This window comes from Rhipicephalus sanguineus, chromosome 10 (assembly GCF_013339695.2).
Source record: "Rhipicephalus sanguineus isolate Rsan-2018 chromosome 10, BIME_Rsan_1.4, whole genome shotgun sequence".
NCBI classification, from domain to species: Eukaryota; Metazoa; Arthropoda; class Arachnida; order Ixodida; family Ixodidae; genus Rhipicephalus; species Rhipicephalus sanguineus.
The window spans coordinates 13703831-13713966 of record NC_051185.1 but is presented as its reverse complement, the minus strand read 5'-3'; the positions used below and the strand labels follow the sequence as shown (position 1 = coordinate 13713966).

Genomic DNA, 10136 nt, shown 5'->3' with positions numbered 1-10136 from the left:
ACAAAGATGAAACGCTTTATTGGGTGAACTTCTGCCCAGTAAAATAAAGAATCGATGTAGAAACAAGACTCGCTGTACAATGATACCGGGGCGAGCACGGACGTCGGACGTCGACTAATCTGCCCGTCTGTGAAATGCGTCGGCTATCAGGATGCCTCATCGAACCTTAGAGTGTTATCGCTGGTGCTCGCGTTAGCTCTAGAACAAACTCTGTTACTCGTGTCCTGTGCATGAAGGAAAGACGGTGACCTTTTTTTTCGTCCCCTTTACTTTCTTCACATTTATATTCTAATTATTACAAATAACATCCCCTATACTTCCCTTGGCGCTATTGTCTGTTAGTTGTCATTATTATTGTGTCTAACAAAGTAAAAACGAGCCCTTAAAAAAAGTCACCTTCTTTCCTTCATTCATAGCGAGGGTCTCGTTCTGGCAGACTTGATGCTTTCAGGTAGTATGCGAGGGATTATTGGTCAGCTGCCAGCTCGTAAACAGATCACATGCTACGTGACGCCAACAGGGAGAAAAAGAGTGTTCCACACTCGCCGTCATGGCTGCGATCAGCGCTGACTCACACTCTCAGGTTTAAATGTACATATATCCTTCATAAAGTGGGCGAGGGGATGACCGCCGCTGTAGCTCAGTGGTAGATCATCAGACGCGTTATGCGAAGGTCGCAGGTCCGCTCCCTGCCGGCAGCAAGTTATCTTTTCGTCCACTTTACTTTCTTCACATTTATATTCTAATTACTACAAATAACACCTCTATACTTTCCTTGGCATTATTGTCTGTTAGTAGTCATTAATATTGTGTCCTGTGCGTAATCTTAGCAGAACAGTCTGAAACAATCGCGAAGTATGCAAACAATGTGAGGCTACTTGCGACGGCTAGTGTAACAGGCTGTCGTGGGTGAAGCCCGATCACATTACAATAAAAGAACTAGGTGCTCATGGCAGTATGCACAACGCAGTATCACGGGCTCCGACTCCAATAGCTTCCTCCGTACGGGTAACCTGTGATGCTTACTCTGATCATTATCGTTCTCGTGTACACATCTTCCAGGCGCTGATATCCTCTGCGTGAACATCAGAATGAAGAATGGCACACAAGCCTGCTGCCAACGCCTTCATAAAACTTTGAATATTTATTAAAGAAGGAAAATAAGGAGAATTAATACACCACGTGGCTTTGGAAAGTCGTGACAAACTACAAATTTATAATGAAATGCTAACAGAAAAAAGCGAACTCAACGGAGAAGTACCACATGGGATCAGAAAAAGACTCAGGATGTTCCACAATATTAGAAGCAAATTCTATGAAGAAGGAATGATTAAAATGTAAGTTAAAAAGCAAAACGAAAGTACACTCTACCAGATGCGTCTTAAAAGGAAGTCACTTTCACCGCAATGGCAAAGCAATTAATCCGATAGCAAGAAACTTGAACTCCTTTAGCGTCCGACCTCGCGTAACTCAGCAAAACGCTGGCGTAAGGAAACGCGGTCGCTGCAGTGATACAAGCGTCTTTCGTGCTGTCTATCACCTCAATGGAAACTGAGCTGTGAGAATGCAGCTCGTACAAAGGCATGAGCCGTTTGCTGGTCCCTATCAAGATGAGGCGCGCGCGACCGTGCCCAGACGCTCAAAGTACGCAGATCCTACAGGAGCCACGGAGCCCACCCTCCGGCTCGTTTTCTTTCTACTTGAGCCGTGATCGTCGGCTGGCTTCGCACGCTTCCACTCATAGAATTTATGACGCGTGAGGTGATACTTTATACGTAACCTCCCGGCTACGGCAAGAATGCACGGGTCCACGGGAGTGTACATGTAACTGCTACCGCAATAAAAAAAAAAGATAGTGTGTGTGTTCGGCGCAGCGAATCGGAAAGGAAAGTGTGCGGTAAAGAGGGGGGGGGGGGGGGGCGAGTTTTGTAGTGGTAGCTTTCACCACTTGCTCTAGTGAGCGGAGCGGGAGCTGTAGGACCAATGCTCCGCGCAGTGACGGTCGTAAGAAATACGTAGAAGGCAGCACTTATTGAGAAGCGTGAGTGAGCTGCACGGCTGTTTGCTGGGCATGCCACGTCTCCACGCGCCAAGTACTTGAAGCCGCTTCACCTCCCAGAAAAGGGAGGATATGCATTTACCGAATATACTTTCCATTTTCCATCAGGCCAGCGTTTTGTAAGCCGGTATTCTCAGTGATTCATAGTGATGCGTTCTTGTTGCGTGTGCGCGCCTGACACCATGCACATTAATTTATGACATAACGTGCCGTTTCGCGATACGCGTTTGCTTTGACATTTTGACTTCCTTTGTTCTATTTTAGCACTTGCTTATCTTCGTCCTCTAATGGGGCGACGAAAGATCGGTTGTAAAAACGCTGCCGAAGAACGCAGTTGCTGTATTGAGGTAGACTCCTTGTATGTCTTTTGCGGAGACACTGCTTGTCTTCATTTGCCTGCGCAATCTGTATTCATTGTCGACTGCGCTGTTTCACTTGAATAATTGTTAAATTGCATGCTAGTCGCTAGCGCGATAGTTTCATTACAATCATGCTGTATTTCTGTATCAGAGTGTGCGTCACTGATATGCCGGAATATGTCGACAGATATTTATAACTAAAAATACTACAACGTCCTGCTACCTTGCTATTATAAGCAATTCAAAGCGCTAAAAAGATATAAGTGATTCTGAACCCGCTAACTTCATCCACACTAGATTTCCGAATATGCAAAGCTATTCCGGGAGTTAGCCGGGATGCTTGTAATTTGCAATCTTATCCACGTATTCACCTTCTTAAAAGGAAGCTCTGGCTCGGACCTTTCTACGACATGTATTTCAAGCGCATGTAACAAGCGGAACTAATTTTTACTTGTTTTCACACGAAAAAGTAGAGTAAATCTGATTGCATGCAAAACACAAATGTTATTGGCAGTGGAAAGGCGGATTTTACCTTCAAGAACGGAATTGCTTCAAATTCAATGCTTGCTAATCGGTAACCCTACACCATAACAAAATATTCCTGTGTTGTATATTGAATATCTTAGTGCTTACGAATTATGTAAACGTGTCCTAATGCACCACTTCTATTTTAGTAGACCTCTTGCAGAGCTCTATTGAAACACAAGTGGTGCACTTCGGAACATTGGAAAAAGATTGTTTTTTAGATGAGCGTTCGAGTGCCTTTTATAGAACAGCATCATAAATCAAGAATAGAATGGCATTGCAAATCGAGAACACTTCCCGGATAATAATAAAATTTGAACTTGTTAATCTTTAGACTACTAAATTTATCGTATTCAGTTCCGTGCAGTGGCGTTCGAATGAAAACGCTCTCTGTTCTCATGCTTTAGGTTGAAACTCAAAGTATGAAGGCTAGCAAACTATACCACGGAGCCTTACGTTGCTGTAAAAACGTACAGTATGCGACCTGCCTAGAGTGACTAATCAGTCTTCGTGTATTGGACACTGTTTCATAGCTACGTTTGCTCACATTAGAAGGGGGGACGAACATTTCATTTTGTAACTCTTACTACCTTTCACAAATAAGATAAAAAATTGGAGGACGGTTGAGCTTCGCCTTCAAGAGTAGACCGCGATAGCGCAATCGGGCCCCGCGCGCATCGCCTTCTCAATTGCTAGCCTAGCTTCGGTTGCCAGCGCATGCCTCAACCGGGCCGTAAGGTAACGAACGACTGTACACGTAACATCGGCTGTTTCAAGCTATCTTAGGATGCCTACTGCGAGTACTGTTGTTAAGTACATACCTGCTGCGCTATAATGCTTCCTTTTGCGAATGAGCGAAGGCCCCACTACGCCTCCGTATGGCAACCCGGCTTTATAATGGTTGGGCCTCTAAAACACTCATTCGTTGCGGAATTCACATGTTTTGACACCTGGAGTGATTCTACGCTATTACATGCGTTAAGGAGACTCCTTCCACTACATGGCATTCATACAGTGTTTTTTTCTGAAGCAGTTTCAAGCAATAGCGTGGTTCTGCGCTGGAACACCTGCTTGCCACGCAGACGGCCTGGGTTCGATTCTCACTCAAGCCGAAGTGTTATTTATTTTATTTGCATCTTTTTCGATGTTTTGGTCACGGACAAGTTGACGATATTTCACTAACAACCAACGACGCCGACACCGGAATATCGGCGAAACGAGCTCTTTAACGCTATCGCGTTCAAAGTTCATACATCAGAGTTCAAATGGCGCTGAAGAATCCCGGCACTGGAAGAATGGCACTGCAAGAATGCCGGCAGCGGCGATTCCAATGCTGGTGAACCGGAACATGTACTTCTGTGCTTCGTGAACGTTACAAAATTGGCCGCGTATCTGCAAATGTATCTGACCGCGTATCGCTGCAAATGTCGTCGAGAGACGATAGTCTTCTGCCGGCCGTACTACATGAGCCCCGGTCTCATCGACGACCACCTGTGATGCTGTTCTCAGGGCCACTGCCAGGTGGCAGCACCATATCGTCGGCAGAGGTCTTTTTCGTGCATAGTGTCGCATTTTCAGCGCACCCTAAGAAACACTAGGTTCTTTAGAATTACGTATCTATGTACTTTCTAGTAAAAGAACACACCACCTAATACTTTCGTATTGATGTTCCGCCTCAGATATGCGTAATACTTGCTTAGTGATAACCAATGATCACAAGTACGAACGCAGCTACCAATTCAAGATGGCTGGGCGTTCAGCAAGTGCTTAAACTTTGGCCGGGTGGTTGAATTGTGTGACAGACAGACAGACAGACAGAAAGACAGATAGACAGACAGAAAGGCAGACAGACCAAAATTTCTGCGTTCAATTCCCCAAGAAAGACTATCGTCTTTAAAAAACCACGTTGTCAAACACAATCGGGTGCTGCTCCACTACGGCGTGTCTCGTAATCATATCTTGACATTCATAAGAAAGACACCGTAATTGAGTATATTCGTTGGTCCTAATCGCCGCAGTTCAGGTCGAAGAGAAATTTAAATACACTTTTTCTTAAGAGTCGTAATCATTTTATTGCCTTAGTAATGCGGCGCAAAAATGTCATGCCATCTTGAGCTAGCTGCTTGTTATCGCAACATCAATCGAATGCCAAGCACATGTATTGGACATTGTTGAGTCGGTAGCATCGGCATGGTGGTTCGCACATATCACCTGGTCCACTGCAACGCTATTCAAATGGAAAGAAATAATTATATTGTTGAGGCCAAAACATACATGGTCCAATGTATCATATATTCTTGACCAGTCATCTTTACGGCTAGAGGAAGCGCTTTTTTATGGCAAATTAAAGCCATAATATAAGCGCTGTTTTATGGTAAATGAAACCAAAGTAATCACGCAAGCCGACTATCAGTTACAAGTTCCTTATAGCTCGGTTTTGATTGTTCTAGAACTTTCAGCTTATGTTATCTCGAACATAAGCTAGGAGTGGTATTGAATGTAAGAACATATATTCGAATAGGAGCACATTAAACCTCATATTGTGTGCATTTGTTTATTAGTGTTGTGCCTCTTTCACTTTCATATAATCACCCATTTTTCAGTTTATTTCAATGTGTCCCACCTTCACGCATTATTGTTTAGAAAAAAAAAAAACCTGATGTTCTTAATTAGCTGCCAGAACTCGCTCCCCACTCTCAAACACTTTTCATATTTGTCGGTAGAACTATGTACAGCACGGTACATTTAATACCATTTTACATGGATTGCTTGGTATTTATTTGACCGAGCTTGACCCTTTGAATCATGCATGGTTTAATTACCAACATTTCAAGGGGCTTGTTTTGTTGGGGAAAGAGAGCAAAAAAATGGACGAGGACAAATGAACACAGTACACTGGGCAAGTGCTGAACTTACAACTGCCGCCTTAATTACACCGACCACTCGTTTTTACAGCACAGAACACCGTGCACACCTTTCCAATTAATAGTGCCACATCGAAAGCATCAAGTAAGGAATCTGAATTGTCACTGAAAGTTAGCATGTGTACTTCATTATCAAAGTGCGCGCGCAACTTCCATACTCCGGTAAAAGGCTTCCGCGTGAAATCGTCGAAGCGTTTTTTCATCAGGGAAGCAGAAGGTGACAGTTGCATCAGTAATCCATGTATTTTGCTCACTGACGCTGAGATTCAATATATGAAAGGTTTAATGTAATTCATTTCTTTTACCGTGCTTGTTGTTGGTCACGTCTAATTTCCATTGATTCACTCACATAAATTGTTATCGGGGTAACAGCGCCTGCGTCTCGATATTGGATTGTTGACTGTTCTTTGCTTTTTTCGCCTGTTGCCTATTAAACCTTGTTAAGGTCTGGCTGTATCGGCTTTCCTTTTTTTTCCCCTTTTGCCTGTGTGTGGAAGTTGCGCGCGCACGCCGTTAATGAAGCACACGTAGATTGCGTGGCAATGTAGATTGCCTACTTGATGCTTTTGATGTGGTAGTAATGATTGGAAAAGTGTGCGCAGTGTTGTGCGCTGTAAAAACGAGCGGTTGGTGCAGTTGTAAGCTCAGCGCTCGTCCAGTGTACTATGTTCCGTCGTCCTCCTTTCTTGTGCAGTGCTTCCCCAGCTAAGCATGTACCAACTCGCCCATATGAGCCTTGCTTTTTCTGTATATTGCCTGTTTACAACGTCGTATTTCCCATGTATATATCAGTGTCGCTCTGTTAACTTTGTTCGCAGATTTTGAACGCCGCTCGGGAAGCTGTGTTCTTACTGGGACCCAGATAATATATTTATCTCGCATATATCCAGGCTTAGTTATAATACTCAATGCGAGTGAGCTTACGAAAACGCTTGTGCTCACAGTCGACTATAAACAGTAAATGAAAGCGCATTTCAGCTTCATACTGTAGCGTCAGACTATACCTCGTGTTCATCAACATTTGCGATCGCGTTTGTATAGCTTAATAAGATGTGCGGAGGATTGACGGGTCTCAACAGTGAAATAAGCGGTGCAACTCCAGTGTAGATAATATAAGGAAAAGCTGTTACTGGGTGACCGTGATATGCCGGTGCAGATTAATGCTACCTTTTACAACAGTTACCTTTTCCAGTACATTACAGCTGCTAAAGCACTCGGAGTGTTGAAGTGTGCTGTACTGATTATGTAGAATGCATTCTTCCTGTAAAAAAAAGGTACTTGAACTGAACACGATTGAGCGCACAAAGTGTAGTGCGCGCAGATACGATTGTGCTCCTGGAATTATTCAAGCAAGTTTTCGAAAACCTTATACAGCCATTACTCGTAACGCTTTCCAGCGCCCTGGGTAAACTTTATCTGGCACCGATCGATAACAAGCCTGGTTTAAATTGAAGGGAAGCGGTATGCGTTGATTTAGTTTTATCCAGGCTTTGCAGTAATTGTTCAATGGTGGTTCTCTGTCTACTTTGAGGTGTAACCAACACGCGTAGACAGTTACTCTTTCTGGTATCCTCTATGAGTGGGATGATGATATTTAGAAATACTGGAAGATCCATGAATTAGCGAAAATCATAGCATATGAAGTATTCCACATGTTCCTACAATTACGATGTTAAATATTTTATTCCTTACCACTTGTTCACATGGTTGGGTTCCACTTCCAGTGTCCACAGTTGAGCCATTTCTGTAAGCAAGGGAATGATATATGGTCATATTTGACTCCATCAGAGGCCTTATTCTGTAGTCATGCGCGGTAATGACGGTGTTGTTCAAGAAATCAAGATATAGAAAATATTCATTCACGCAATAATCCTGCAGCCAAAGTGTATGTTACTGTTCAAGTTGCTACTTCTAAAAATGTTAGATCTGAGGGTTCGCAGTACAGCAGCGACTGCGTCATGCCCTGATGTTCTGATTCCTCATCAACGGCTCATTTCTGTTATGAGAGACTCAAGAAGAATTGAGCGGTTTTCGTATTTCGCACACGATGGTGATTCGCCACGTTTCGTATGTTTGTTTTCCCAGCGCAAATGGCGCATGCTAAACTAGGTGAAGTTGCCTGAGGTTAAGATGTGATTAGCGGGTATCACAGAGTTTTAACTGGAGAGAGAGAGAGAGTGGCAGAAAGAAAGACAGAAAGAAACGACCTTATTTGAGAAGATAGCTTAGGAGAGGCGTCCTTAGTCCAGGATACATTGAGCTCAGGCCGCGCCCTGGGCCCTCGTGATTAGTTTTAACTGATCCTGCAGATTGGATCTGACAAGGCTGTCTCCCAAACGTCGTTGGTGCGGTAGGAGGTGGTTGTGTGTGGGGGAGGGGGGGGAGGTATTCAGTGGAACTGTCTGCAGCTTAATACCACAAGTTGAAGGGACCTGGGTTCTACACAGAAGCGGCTTTGCGGAGGGAATTATGTAGGGACTTTTAAGTAGAAACCAATTTAATAATTAACGCGATAATTAAATAGGCGAAATCCAGGGCACCACTTTAAGAGAGAGCTTAGTAGCTACTGTAAATATTTCCACAGCGAAGTAAGGAACTCTGTTTTAATGACTAAGTGAGGAAGCTCTAGACATCACCCTACACACTCCACGATCTTCATGTTCCAAATGGAGGACATTTCACGTCAGCTTTTGTGAATATTAGCTGAGATGTTTCTGGAGTATGTGAACCGTACGACGAATAGGAAATAATCTTTTCTCGGAAAATCTCAAAGAGGGCGAAAACACAGCCTTATGCTGTTCAAGTTTAAGGAAGGTATGCGATATTGTAGGTGTGTGACTCTTACTCGAATTTCTGCACTTTCTAAACTGAATTCTGTGCCCAAGGAATAGAACGCGTTGATACTCAGCAAGTCTTGTGACTGCATTCTTCAAGACGTCAAATCTTATTGCGTCATGATCTTGATTTAGCTGCAGTTACATATGCGGACATGGAAACTTTGTAGAAAATTGAGCCGGTAAGGTTCCCTTTATTCTTATTTTGAAGAATCTTTTAAAGCGTTAAAGTCTTACAAGTCTTGTTAATGTTAAACATAGTGGTACAAAAGAATGTCATACATATTAGAAAATCCTAATTTTATACGAGCAACATACTAACAATAATTATTTTTCACTCTGACAGCTGGTCATATTGGTAAGCTCATTTTTCGTTGGTCTATACCACTGCCTTGAATTCGCCAAGAAAGCCGAGAATTTTATCGAAGAAAGAAACACATTTTATGGGAGTTAAGAAAAATAGTGGCTTAGGCTAGTTGGTCTTGTCTTAGCGCGTGAAGCGCTCGTCTTCGTCGTCCGTCCCCTTGTACTGCTGCGCACTACACTACCTTAGCAAAAAACCAAAAGGAAATCAAGAGCTTCTAGAAAGGGAATACACTTGATTTTGTCCTCATTGTGGTAAATTTGTCGCAATTATTGACTGCATTCGTCGGCAAATTCATTACGTGACACTGAAATATTCAATCTACTGGTTTTCTTTCATTTTCTTTTTAGTGAATTGTGTTGCTGCAATAATATTTGATGGCCGCGCGGAAACCGGCCATATCCACTTCATAAGGACAATCTCTTGAAAACGCTATTGTGTCATTACGCTTCCCAGAACTATATAAATCAGGGCAGTGATACCAGGAAGTAGAATGGTCTTAACACTTCGGAGCCTGCTGTCGAGAGAGAGAAGACAAGCTGTGTCAATTGTGAAGAAGGCCTGAACGTTAGACTGCCAACGAGCAATAAATAATCATTGAAATGGCTAAGACGGAGAGAAGAAATTATAATACATGTAGCAGGTGGAAGCAACGGCAACAGTACTTACTCTGCCGTGACTGTGAGCGCAAGCATTAGAATGAGTGAAAATATCGCAGGCGACATTCTTACGCTCGTCGTGGCAAACTTTTGTTCGTGCGGACCCCAAGTTCTTTATATACGCTATTGCTTACGCACAGCTGCTCACAGAATAATTAGGAACGCCGCATGTGCGGCTGCTCGCCCGCAGAGCACGCCGGTGGAACAATGCATCCATGTTCTGTCTGTGCGCGGCTTCCCTAGAAAGCATGACTCGCTCCCTAGTGCACCTAGAATGATGTTGTATTGCGCCAAGAGGCTTGGGTTAAGTGTGTGTTAGCGTTGTGCCAGAAGTGCTGTGCAGATGAGTTCTGTGAAACGTTGCGTGGGAGCGTACGTGCTTATGCGCTTGGGCGCCTTTTATCGTTTGTTA

At 43.5% G+C, this 10136-nt stretch overlaps 1 long non-coding RNA gene across 1 annotated transcript; it reads right to left on the bottom strand.

The window, feature by feature from the left end:
• Window positions 1–5001: 5001 nt before the first annotated feature.
• LOC119372465 (uncharacterized) lies at window positions 5002–9842 on the bottom strand. The gene is made up of 3 exons (XR_005179541.1): window positions 9735–9842; window positions 7560–7611; window positions 5002–5170 (listed from the first exon to the last, which is right to left on the bottom strand). It is a non-coding gene; the product is annotated as an uncharacterized LOC119372465 (long non-coding RNA).
• Between the last annotated feature and the right edge of the window lie 294 nt (window positions 9843–10136).